General features: G+C 41.0%; 1 protein-coding gene across 11 annotated transcripts in view; it reads right to left on the bottom strand.

The window, feature by feature from the left end:
* CSGALNACT2 (chondroitin sulfate N-acetylgalactosaminyltransferase 2) overlaps window positions 1-11,953 on the bottom strand; it is a 48,270-nt gene extending 36,317 nt beyond the window's left edge. For 3 of the 11 annotated variants that reach the window (XR_008657166.2, XM_055275233.2, XM_055275234.2), the window contains exon 1: window positions 11,821-11,952. The gene's annotated coding sequence lies outside the window, so the exon portion shown is untranslated. Of the gene's footprint in view, window positions 1-586; window positions 943-6,563; window positions 6,662-7,169; window positions 7,327-11,125; window positions 11,795-11,820 lie in introns of those variants that run through there. The other 8 variants (XM_063637372.1, XM_063637377.1, XM_063637371.1 and 5 more) reach the window with 8 other exon arrangements.
* Between the last annotated feature and the right edge of the window lie 1,702 nt (window positions 11,954-13,655).

The raw sequence follows: 13,655 nt of genomic DNA, 5'->3' as shown, positions 1-13,655 counted from the left end.
AGAAGCTCAACCAATCCCAAATAGCCATAAAGAAAATTATAGCAAGGTACATGATAATCAAATTGCTCAAATCCAATGTAAAGAGAAAATCTTTAAACTGGCCACATGAAAAATGCACATCACATACAAGGAACAAAAGATAATAATGACAGATTACTCTTTAAAAACTGCAAGTAATTAGACAGTGGAACAATTATCTTTAAAGAACTAAAAAGAAAAATATGCCAGCCTACAATTCTATACCCAGAAAAATTATCTTTGAAAAAGGCAAAATACTTTCTCTACATAAAAAGCTAAAGGAATTCATCACCATCATACCTGTACTAGTCTTTTAGGCAGAGGAACATAATACCAGAAAGGAATATGGATTTATACAAAGCAATGAAAAACATCATTAATGTTAACTACATTGGTAACATAAGATTTTTGCTCATTATTATCTAAATCTCTTCAAAAGATAACTGAATAAAAGGGACAAAATCCTAGAAAGATAGAAACTAACAAAACTGATTTAAGAAGGAATATCAGATATGAATAGACTTATATGACAAAAGATTGAATTAATAATAACAAAAAAACTACTCACAATGAAAAGTCCAGGCCCAGAGGCTTCACTGGTGGAATCTACCAAACATTTATTTATTATTACTATTATTTTTTTGAGATGGAGTCTCGCTCTTGTTGCCCAGGCTGGAGTGCAATGGCGCGATCTCAGCTCACCGCAACCTCCGCCTCCCACGTTCAAGGGATTCTCCTGCCTCAGCCTCCCGAGTAGCTGGGATTACAGGCATGCACCACCACGCCTGGCTAATTCTGTATTCTTAGTAGAGATGGGGTTTCTCCATGTTGGTCAGGTTGGTCTTGAACTCCCGACCTCAGGTGATCCACCTGCCTCAGCCTCGAAAAGTGCTGGGATCACAGGCGTGAGCCACCACACCCAGCCTAGCAAACATTTAAATAAGAATTATTATTATTAAATAAGAATTATCTTCACAGACTCTTCCAAAAAATAGAAGAGGAAGCATTCTATAAGGTCAGTATCATCCTGCTACCAAATCCAAAGACATTAAAAGAAAACCATAGGCCAATATCCTATATGAATATAAATACAAAAATCCTCAACAAAATACTAGCAAAATGAACCCAGCAATATATAAAAGGAATCATACATCATGGCCAAATAAGATTTATCCCAGGACTGCAAGGTTGGTTTAACATCTGAAAATCAACTAATGCAATATACTGTATCAATAGAAGACAAAATTCACTTGATCGTCTCAACAGACATGGAAAAAGCATTTGACAAAATCCAACACCATTTCCTAATAAAAATCATTCAATAGGGGCTGGGCACGGTGGCTCACACCCGTAATTCCAGCACTTTGGAAGGCCGAGGTGGGCAGATCACAAGGTCAGGAGATAGAGACCATCCTGGCTAGCACAATGAAACCCCACCTCTACTAAAAATACCAAAAATTAGCCGGGTGTGGTGGTGGCATGCACCTGCAGTCCCAGCTACTCAGGAGGCTGAGTCAGGAGAATCACATGAACCTGGGAGGCGGAGGTTGCAGTGAGCCGAGACTGCGCCACTGCACTGCAGCCTGGGCAACAGAGCGAGACTCCATCTCAAAAAACCAAACCAAACCAAACCACACATCATTCAATAAACTAGAAGAGACCTTCTTAATCTAAGAAAAGGGACCCACAAAAAACCCATAGCTGATGTTGTATTTAATGATGAAAGACTGCATGCCTTCCCCCAAGATCAGGAATAAGACAAGGATGTCTGTTCTTGTCACTTCTATTTATATTGTACTAGAGGAGGTTCTAGCCAAGGCAATTAGGCAAGAAAATGAAATAAAAGGCATCCAGATTGGAAAGGAAGAAGTAAAACTATCCTTATTTGCAGATGATATGATCTGTATGCAGAAAATCCTAAGGAATTCACTAAAAATCTATTATAACTAATAAATGAGTTCAGCCAGTTGTAGAATACAATATCAATATACAAAAATCAATTGTATTTCTATATATTAGCAACAAGCAATCTGAAAATGAAATTTAAAAAAATCCTGTATACAATATGGCATCAAAAAGAATAAAATAGGAATAATGTTAACAAAAGAACTGCAAGACTTGTATTCATAGAAACTACAAAACATTGTTGGAAGAAATTTAAGATTTAAATAAACAGAAAGACACCACACTCATGATTGGAAGGCTTAATATTGCTAAAATGGTAATATTCCCCAATTAATGCACAGATTAAACACAATCCTCTTCAAGAATCCCAGTGGACTTCTTGCAGAAATTGGCAAGCTGATCTTAAAATTTATACAAATTCAAGAAACCCAGAATAACCCAAATAATATTGAACAAGAAAAATGAAATTGGAGGAAAACACTTCCCAATTCCAAAAATTACTACAGAGCCACAGGTAATTAAGACAATGTGGTATGGCATAAAAATAGACATACAGTCAATGGAATGGAACTTAAAGCCCAAAAATAAATCGTCACATTTATGGTTAGTTGATTTTCAACAAGAGTAGCAAGGCAGTTCAATGGGAGAAAGAATAGTTTTTTTCAATAAATAGTACTGGGACAACTGGATATTCACAGGCAAAAGAATGAAACTAGACTCCTACTTCACACCACATTCAAAAATTATCTCAAAATGGGTCAAATATCTGAATGTAAGAGTCAAAACTAGAAAACTCTTAGAACAAAACCTATGTGTAAATATTTGTGACCTTGGATCAGGCAACAGCTTCTTAGATATGACACCAAAGACAAAACAAATATTACTTGGACTTCATCAAAATAAAAAAACTTGTGTTGCAAAGGACATCATCAACAAAGTGAAGAAATAACCCACACAATTAGAGAACATTTGTAAATCATTTGTCTTACTTTAAAAAGCAAAAAAAAAAAAAAAAAGATAACTCGACAAGCAAAAGATCTGAATAGACACTTCTCTAAAGAAGATATATAAATGGCCTATATAAGTACATGAAAAGATGCTCAACACCATTAGCCAAAAAGGAAATGAAAATCAAAAGCACAATTAGACACCACTCCACATCCACTAGCATGTAATTCAAAGTGAATCACAGACCTAAATGGAAAACCTAAAACTATAAAACTAAAAGCAAGCATAGGATAAAATCTTTGTCACTCTGAATTAGGCAAAGATTTCTTAGATATGATATTTAATAGCATAAATGATAAACTGAATTTCATCAAAATTAGTAATCTGTGCTCTTTCAAAGACATTGTTAAGAGAATGAGAGGACAAGTGATGGACCTGGAGAAAATATGGGCAAAGCATGCATCTTATAAATGACTTGTACCAAGAATATATTTTAAAATGATCAAAATGAAATAATAACAAACACAACTCAATTAAAATGTGGGAAAAGGCCTGAACCCTTCAAATAAACACTTGAAAAAGATGCTCAACATTGTTAGTCATTAGGGAAATGCAAATCAAACCATAATGAGACACTACTACACAGAAGGGCTAAAAATAGAATGGCTAACATTAAAAAGAATGACAACAAGTGTTGTTAACGTGGAAGGAGTAGAACTTTCATACACTGCTGATGGGAATATAAAGTAGTTTTGTTAATAAGTTACGAGCTTAACAAGTTAGATTATTTTCTTATTAAAAAAAAAAAAAGACAGGATCTTGCTCTGTTACCAGAGCTGTAGCGCAGTGCCTCTATCATATTATAGCTCAATGCAGCCTAACTCCTGGGCTCAAGTGATCCTCTTGCCTCAGCCTTCCGAGAGTACCTGGGGCTACAGGTGGGAGCCACTACACCTGGTGGGATGGCTAATATTGAGTGTCAACTTGACTGAACTGAAGGATACAAAGTATTGTTCATGGGTGTGTCTGTGAGGGTGTTGCCAAAGGAAATTAACATTTGAGTCAGTGGACTGGGAGGGGTAGACCCACCCTCAATCTGGGTGGGCACCATCTAATCAGCTGCCAGCGAGGGCAGAATAAAGCAGCAGGAGAAGATGGAAGAGCTGACTTGCTGGTTCTTACGGACTTCATCTTTCTCCCGTGCTGGATGCTTCCTGCCCTGGAACACCAGACTCCAAGTTCTTTAGCTTTTGGACTCTTGGACTTACACCAGTGGTTTTCCAGGGGCTCTTGGGCCTTTGGCTGCACAGACTGAAGGCTGCATTGTTAGCTTCCCTACTTTTGAGACTCGGACTGATCCACCACTGGCTTCCTTGCTCCTCAACTTGCTGATGACTTATCATGGGACTTCACCTTGTGATGGTGTGAGTCAATTCTCCTTAATAAACTCCCTTTCATATATACATATATCCTCTTAGTTCTGTTCCTCTAGAGAACCCTAAGACACTTGGCTAATTAAAAAAAAAGATTTTTTTTTTTAGAGAGAGTCTTGCTATGTAGTCCAGGCCAAGTTTCTTAATAAGTTAGTAAGCCTACTCATATGATCCAGCCATTCCATTCCTAGATATTTACCTAAAAGAAATGAAAGCACATATTCATACTATTAAAATAAGATGGAGACCAGGTCTGTAAATCCCCTGAACAGACAAAGCCAGTTAAGCCATTAAAACAACCTTGACCTTGCAAATATAAGCAATAGAAGCAAAACTTAATTTGGGCTGTTTGCAAATGTAAACTTTGGTTATTTTTTGTCTATGCCTATATTAAAGAAAAATTAGGCTTGGGCATGGTGGCTCATGCCTGTAAGCACCTTGGGAGGCTGAAGCAGGAGGATCACTTGAGGCCAGAATTTGAGATCAGCCTGGGCAATATAGCTAGCGAGACCTTGCCTCTATAAGAAATTAAAAAATTAGCCAGGCATGGCGGTGCATGTCTGTAGTTCATGTTGTCCTGGTTACTTGAGAGGCCGAGGTGGGAGGATCACTTGAGCCCAGGAGTTAAAAGCTGCAGTGAGCTACGATTGCACCAAAGCACTCTAGCCCGGTCTCTTAAAAAACAAACAAACAAACAAACAAAGGCTATGCCAATTAGAAGCCATCAACTAACTTATATAACTAGGGACTTTCCAATAGGATGGACTAAACAAGGCAACTATATAAATACAATTAATCAAATTTTTTTTTGCCTTGCTTCCTTGTTCATCCTATAGAAGTCTTCCACTTGCATTCCTTTGGTGGAGTCCCAAATCACTTTTGATTTGTTGCTGTCTGATTCATGAATTGCTGTTTGCTCAGACAAACTCTTTAAAATTTTATTCTACCTCAGTTTATACTTTAACAATACCAAAACCTGTACACAAATGTTCATAGCAGCTTATATATGTAGAGCCCAAAACCAGGAACAACCCAGTGTCCACCAACAGGTGAATGGACAAACTGTAAAACAGACACACAATGGAACACTGCTTAGCAATAAAAAGGAATAAACTCTGACACATGCTTCACCATGGATAAATATCAACAATTACTCTGAGTAATAGGAGCCAGGCAACAGAAGTACTTACTATATGATTCTATTTATATAAAATTTTAGAAAATGTAAGGTAATTTGTAGTTAACTGAAAGTAAATCAGTCAATGATTGCCTGTGGGAGGTGGTACCAGGAAGGAATTATAAAAAGGGATGAAAAAACTTTTGGGAGTAATTGATTTGCTCATTACTTTGGTTGTAGTGATGATTTCACCAGGTGTACACATATGTTAAAACTTATCAAATTGCACACTTTAAATATGTGTAGTTTATTTTATGTCAATTATACCTCAATGAAGCTGTTTAAAAAATAAAGCCAAGTCAGATTCAGTAGTGGTGCCAAAAAGGCATTTGTAAACAAACAAACAAACAAACAAACAAACCCTCCAGTTTGTTTAGTGAAGTATAAAGATTTGTTGATTACGAGTTTGCATTTAAAAAACAAAACTAAGCCCCTCATCTCCCCAAAAATAGAGTACTACATATTTACATATCCCTCTAAAGGTCTTACCATATCTTTTCTCTTTGCCTTGTGACTTGGAGACAACAGAAGTGTTAAAGATAGTTAATTCTACAGCACTGGTCCCTTACATAATAATATGACCCTTAAAGAGTTTCTACTCAATCTTGATTATACACAATTTTTGGTACTACGAACACAAATGTTATGCATCATTTCCAGGACATGTACATTGCATGCAGTATGTCAAGCTAACCTGCAAGACTAATCTACTGCCCTCTGAAAGATATAATCCATTTGAGTCTATTATAAAACATATTCCGTATAATCTCCCTAAATTTTCTGCACAGAACAATTTCTCATTAAAGTTTTCAAAAACTAAATTTATAATTTTGAGTTCATTTTTTACAAAGCAAAAACAAAGCCATGCAATTATTTGGAAAACATAACCAGTCAGAAAACTAAACCATTATGAAGTGTAAATATCTAGGAAGGAGGAGATCAGAACGTTTTATTTCTTGATAAGTTCTTGATTACTTGATGAGTATTGCAGTGATGCATGGGTTGTCAACATGCTATTGAATAAGTGGTCTGTAAGTACTGATCATCTGAAAGCAGCACTTTTTCAACAAATACTTGATTACCTACTGTGTGTCAGGCACTGTGCTGAGTACCAAGGACAAGTAATATCAAATGGATCCTTTTGACAGGGTGTTTCTGGAGAAAACTATAATCATGGTACCTGGATTTCAGCAAGACAAAGGAGAAAACAAGTTAAAGAGTCAAATGTAACAGCTACTTAATAGCTATGTAATCTTGGGCGTAACACTTCACCTCCCAGGGCTTCCTCTAAAAAATGAGGCAGTTTTGCCTGACGGTCAATGTTCCTTCCAAGATACTATGATTCCTTTAGTTAAACCAGACACACACACACACACACACACACACACACACACACACACACACACACACATTTTTGGAGAGCAAACTTGATTTAAATGCACAGGCCATTTAATCCAACAATTCACAATTCCACTTTCCTGATTCTATACTACAGAAGTATCCATTCTACTATATAAAGTCACATACATAGGATGTTTATCAGTGTTATACGTAACAGCAAAATAAAAGTATAAGCAACTTAATGTTCATCAGTAGAGGAAAGGTTAAATTAACTGAAGACATTTATACAACAGAATATTTTAAAGGAATTAGGTACATCTTTATGTGCTGATGTAGATAATACCTACAAAATGGTGTTACCATGTTGCAAATATTTTTTCTCAGTTTGTCTTGTCCACAATAGGCTTGGGAGCCAGATGGCCTGAATTCAAAGATCTGCATCATGGTTTCCTACTCTTCATTACAGACAAATTCCGTAATATATGCAAACTTCAGTTTCCTCCTCTGTTAAGTGGGAATAATTACAGAAACTACCTTAGAGTATAATTATAACACTTATTCAAGTAAAACATGACAAGCATAAGTGCTCAGTAAGTGTTAGATATTATTTCCTATTAAGCAAAGTTTTGTTGTTGTTGGTGGTGGTGGTAATAGACTTTATCAATCTTTTCCTACTTCTTGATTTTAGCTTCCCTACCTGAACTAATCCTAATAAAAGTAATTTTTCCCTCAAATAGATAGCTAATTCTTGCCATTTATCATGCAATCCATGCTCTTGTCACTAGTTTGAAATGCCACCTTTATCATTAGCAAAATTCCTATATATGCATAAGTCCATTTCTGACCTCTAAACCAGGAATCAGCAAATATTTTAGGTCAGAGAGTAAATGTCACAACCAGTTGATTCTGCCTTTGTGGCACAAAAGCAGTCACAGATGATATGTAAGTGAATGAGTATAGTTGTGTTCCAAGAGACATTGAAATTTGAACTTCATATAATTTTCATGGGTCATGAAGCATTATTTTCTTTTTCTCCCCAAAGCATTAAAAAGTGTAGGGCTGGGCACGGTGGCTCACGCGTGTAATCCCAGCACTTTGGGAGGCTGAGGCAGGCGGATTACGAGGTCAGGAGTTTGAGACCAGCCTGAGGAACATGGTGAAACCCCCGTCTCTACTAAAAATACAAAAATTAGCCGGGCATGGTGGCATGTACCTGTAATCCCAGCTACTCAGGAGGCTGAGGCAGGAGAATCACTTGAACCCAGGAAACGGGGGTTGCAGTGAGCCAAGATCGCGCCACTGCACTCCAGCCTGGGCGACAGAGTGAGACTCTGTCTCAAAAATAAATAAATAAATAAACAAATAAATAAATACAAAATAAAAAAATAAAAAGTGTAAAAGCCAGTCTTATACTAAAATACTAAAATAGGCAGCCAGCCATACTGGCAACCCCTGCTTTAACTTCTAAAAAATTTTTACACTTTAAAAATTTCACAAAATAAATACATGTGATAAAAAGGTTAAACATCATATAAGGGCACACAACCCCAATCCCTGCTGTGAGCTGGTAGGGAAGAAGAGTGGGGAACAGTCAGCAAACCTAACACATCTTTCCATAAGCTCTCAGAAAAGGCATACTTCTTGTTCATCCGCACTGTACAGACAAAGAAACAGACCAGAGAGGGAAGGGTTGATCTATATTTGCCTGTCCTTTGTCCTCTGATACTTATTTCTCCCTGGCTCAGGCTGCCCAAGACTCTGCCTGGACATTCCTACCTTCAGGATCTCTGTTATCTCTGTGGTTATTTCTTCTTTTCCTATTTCTAATGCCTCCTGGAACTCCTATTAGATGTATATTGACTTTTCTAGATCCACTTTGCATGTCATGGCTAGTCTTTCCCACTTTCTTTTTCTTTCTTTCTTTCTTTTTTTTCTTTTTTGAGACAGTTTCACTGTCAGCCAGGCTGAAGTGCAGTGGCAGCCTCCACTGCCTGAACAGCTGGGACGACAGGTGTGCACTACCATACTGCTAATTTTAAAAATTATTTGTGGCAGGGTGCGGTGGCTCACGCCTGTAATCCCAGCACTTTGGGAGGCCGAGGCAGGTGGATCATAAGGTCAGGAGATCGAGACCATCCTGGCTAACACGGTGAAACCCCGTCTCTACTAAAAATACAAAAATTAGCCGGGCATGGTGGCGGGCGCCTGTAGTCTCAGATACTCGGGAGGCTGAGGCAGGAGAATGGCATGAACCTGGGAGGCGGAGCTCGCAGTAAGCTGAGATCGCAACACTGCACTCCAGCCTGGACAACAGAGCCAGACTCCTTCTCAAAAAAAAAAATTATTTGTAGAGACAGGGTCTCATTATGTTGCCTAGGCTGCTCTCAAACTCCTGGAATCCAGCAATCCTCCTGCCTCGGCCTTCCAAAGTGTTGGAATTACAGGCATGAGCCACCACACCTGGCCCTTTCCTACTTTCCATGTTTAAATATTCAAGAATCAATTGCTTTTTTTCATGGCAGCCTGTATGTGTTCGGTAGGCATAATACCTTAACAAATTTGAAGATACTAATACTTACTTTAAAGTTTTCTTTTGTCTTACATTAGCTCCACTGCTTCAGTGCCTAGCTTTTTTATTTGTTTGGTCTGAAGCTTCTCTTAGATGCTACCGATTTCCCACAAATATTTAGTGATTTTTGTTCACATTATAAATGTGCTAGTAGTATCTCAGTCCATATGAAAATCACTGTACTCCTGCTGTGAATTCACATTTGTAACTAGCCCTATAATTCAATTTTACACTTATACCTAGTGCTTTGTAGCATGACAATAACAATGTAAGTTCTTTGACTTGCAGTCCCATGATTCTTCAATCCACTTTCAGTCATATCCTTTTGGTATTTCATTTCCTCTAAAAAACCACTAACTTGAGTAACACAGTTCTTAAGTAAATGTTATGCTCAACTTCAGAGTCAGATCCTCACCAGCTCTAACAGACTTGTCTTAACAGTTAAACAAACAATGACAGTCCGACAGAAGACGGTCAGAAATGTGCAATTCAACGGGTAAATAACATGTTAATGAATCAATCACTTACGTCTTGAACTCATAATAGTTATGCTTTTTTTTAAACCAAACTTGAATGTTATATTAGTTAAAATAACAAATTCTATTACATTAAAAAAAAATGACTCCATGTTGGTTAAATTTTCTGCCTTTGGTTGGTAATGGTATGGTTGGTAATGACTCCATGTTGGTAATTTTCTGCTTATGCCATGACTCAGTCATTCTATAGCTGACAGAAATGTATACAGATGCTCACCAAGACATTTAGTTTACAAGAATGTCCTCAGTACTCTTTTTTTTTTTTCTTTTTGAGACCGAGTCAGGCTCTGTCGCCCAGGCTGGAGTGCAGTGGCATGATCTCGGCTCACTGCAACCTCCACCTCCTGCCTCAGCCTCCCGAGTAGCTGGGCTTACAGATGCCCGCCAGCTCGCCTGGCTAATTTTTGTATTTTTAGTAGAGATGGGGTTTCACCATGTTTGCCAGGCTGGTCTCTAACTCCTAACCAAGCGATCCACCCGCCTTGGCCTCCCCAAGCGCTGGGATAACAGGCCTGAGCCACCACGCCGGGCCCACAGTATTCTTAATATCCAAAATACATCATATACAAAAATTGGGAACATAAATGGCCATCAACTGAAGCGTAGTCACATATTATTCAACAGACTATTACACAGTAATAATACAATACCATGAAATAGCATGGGTGTGTCCCACAAACAATATGCTGAGAATACTATGCGATTCCATTAACATGAAGCTCAAAACAGAGAAAACTAAAAGCTGATAAGAGAAGTTAGAATACAGATGGGAAAACAAGGATATAACTGACTCGGAAGAAGCACAGGAAAACAGGATGATGGAAATGTTCTACGGTTATAATTTGATATATCTGGTGGTTCCACAGGGTAATAAGTATGTAAAAATTCATTGAGCTGTACAATTAAGATTCGTGCTCTTATTGATTTCATATGTATTTTATGCCTCCACAAAAACAAAGAGAAAAATGCAGCTTCTAAACTGGTTGGAACTGTGCTTATTTAGGCCAAAATCCTCTCAGCCACAAATATTGGAAATCCAACATCTTTTTTCATTCTTTTAGTTACATGACAACTTTAAACAAATGGTACAAGAATAATAATACAAAATGAACGCTAACAGTCCTAAAATACTTGGCTTCTTACTTCCAAGATCGAAGCTACTATTTTAATACAACATTCAAAAAACAACATTAATTACCAGACGTGAAGGCCCTGCTCCTGCGAGCCTTGAATGACGGTGAAACGTCACGACATCCCACATCTATCTCAAAAGCACGCTAGAAAATGCCTTCAAGTTTAACAAGCCAAGGACTGAGGAAGAAAAGCTTCAGATGTATAATCAAACTATCATACCGCCAATACCATCATCACAAACAGAAGTATCACTGTCGTGCTTCCTGCGTTGCTCAAGGGTAGAGTCATTTTTAAGGTGCATTCTCCGACAACGCCAGAGGCTCCCCGTCTCCTCCGCCCCACTGAGCCCTCCGCGACAGAGCATCTTTACCGGCGTTCGCTCTGCCATCTACAAATAAAGAGGGGCTGCGGACAGAACTATTTTAACGCGATGACGAGGTCACCGCTGACTAAAAAAGTTTATCCACTGAGAGGAGCAGAGATGGCGATGAATAGGTTAAAAAAAAAAAAAAAAAAAAAAAAACAACAAAAAAAAAACCCAACACTGACAAGCGAACCAACCGTCTCTGGCCGCGCTTTCCCTAAAACCGGAGCCGACTCCGGCAGGCTCATTCCTGAGAGACAGGGCTCCCCGCAGGACCCGTCCGCGAGGCTACCCCACTCGCCCAGACAGGAGCCCGCAGCCCCGGCGTCCGCACCGCCCGGGCCGGAGCCGGCGGGAGTCGCGGACCGGCGGGCGAGGCCGGGCCAGGTACTCACCGCGTTCGCCCGCTATGCGCTCCGCCGCCTCCAGCGCCGCGGGCACACCCAGGCGGCGCCTCACGCCTTGCGGCCGCAGCCGCCGCCTCAGCCACCCACCCCCCCGGGCGCGCCGCCGCGCCTGAGCGGCCACTTCCGGCGCGCGCGAGGAAATGAGGCCGCCGCGCGCCCGCGGCCCCGCCCAGGAAGCTCCGCCACTGGCAGCTGGGTACTGATTCATCACAGACGTGTTAAAGTATCCGTGTGTGTGCCTCCGAAAACCGTTTGTGGAGGCAGCAGAGTGCCCAAGGCAGGAAACCGCTCCGGCCTAGAGGCGCCCCTGCCCGGACTCGTGGACTGCAGCGCTGTCCCGCCCGGGAACCGATCCTGGGAGTCCGAGCGGGGCCGCGGGGCCTGCGTGGCAGCCGACCCGAGGGCTTCGGGCCGCGGAGCTGTGGAGCGCCCTTTTGCGCTGGGCCGCCGGCAGCCGTGAGCGCATCACTGCATTTCCCTGGAGGAGTTCCCTCATCTGTTGAATGAGGGAGTTGAGGCGGACACGCTGGGGAATGGCTTCGAGCTCACACACTGATTTTCGTGAGTGGAAAGAGAAGCCCTTTCCTAGGCGTCTTCCATGCCACTGCGTGTTTCAGGGTCCTCCCCGGGCTCTCTGTCTCCCACGCCACCCCGAGCACGGCCTGAGCCGGCGAGCGAAGGCACGGCGGCGCCGAGAGCCGGCTCTGGTAGGCGCCGGGCGCGTCACCGCGTCCTGGCGGGGGAGGGGACGCTGGGAAGCCCTCCAGAAAGAGGAGCGGCCAGCGAGCAAATTCCCATCTGCCACGCACCGCGGAGGCTCGCCCTCCGCAGCCAGCATTTTCTTTGTCCTCCTAGCCCTACAAACGCTGGGTTTCCTTTCTCATTCGTGGACTTTTCTCCCTGGATCCTTCTTACTGCTCCTACCCTGTGGCCGCACGTCTGGCACACGCGCGGCGGGCGCTGCCTGAATCCCCGAATCCTCACGAGCCCCTGTGCAGCGGCCATGGCCCTCAGCTAGCGGCGGGGAGACTGAAGCGGCAGGGTCAGGGTTAGTTGCCACATGTTTTAAATTGCTATTCAAATCTTCCATTAGAATTGTTTTTATTTATTTATTCATCTATTTTTTGAGACAGGGTCCCTCTCTGTCGCCCAGGCCGGAGTGCAGTGGAGCGATCATGGCTCACTGCAGCCTCCCCACCTCCGACTCCAGCGATCCTCTCGCCTCAGCCTCCCGAGTAGCTGGGACCACAGGTGCATGCCACCACGCCCGGCTAATTGTTAATATTATTTTTGGTAGAGATGGCGCCTCCCTGTGTTGCCTAGGCTGGCCTTGAACTCCTGGGCTCAAGCGATCTTCCAGCTTTGGCCTGCCAAAGTGCTGGCATTACAGGCATGAGTCACCCCGCCTGGCAAGAATTGTTGGTTTTAAACTAACTGTGGTTCTCCCATCAATGGATTTAAATTGTTACTTTTTAATGATTTTTTTTAAGTAGCCAAATACTAAATGTATGTAATTTGAATGTGGAGAGAAGATAATGCATGATTCAAATTATGTGGCTGATCATGGGTGATACACTGGGATATAGTTGTAAAATAAGTAGTTCTCCTAGGGAAAATATTAAAGTACAACTGTGTTGGGTTTAATATCAGAAAAATGTAATTAAAAACATTTCCCGCCAACAACTTCCAATCTGATACTTAAAACAAAACAAAACAAAACTATAAAAGTTTCCCATCTCTTTCGGGCGTTTTAAATTTCTACCAAAAGCAAGGGACGCTGGCTGATTCCCCTGCTATAGCAAGTTGTGAATAAATAGCCTTTG

Source organism: Symphalangus syndactylus, chromosome 4 (genome assembly GCF_028878055.3).
Source record: "Symphalangus syndactylus isolate Jambi chromosome 4, NHGRI_mSymSyn1-v2.1_pri, whole genome shotgun sequence".
NCBI classification, from domain to species: Eukaryota; Metazoa; Chordata; class Mammalia; order Primates; family Hylobatidae; genus Symphalangus; species Symphalangus syndactylus.
The sequence above is the reverse complement of the archived record's forward strand: the minus strand, read 5'-3'. Positions and strand labels throughout refer to the sequence as shown.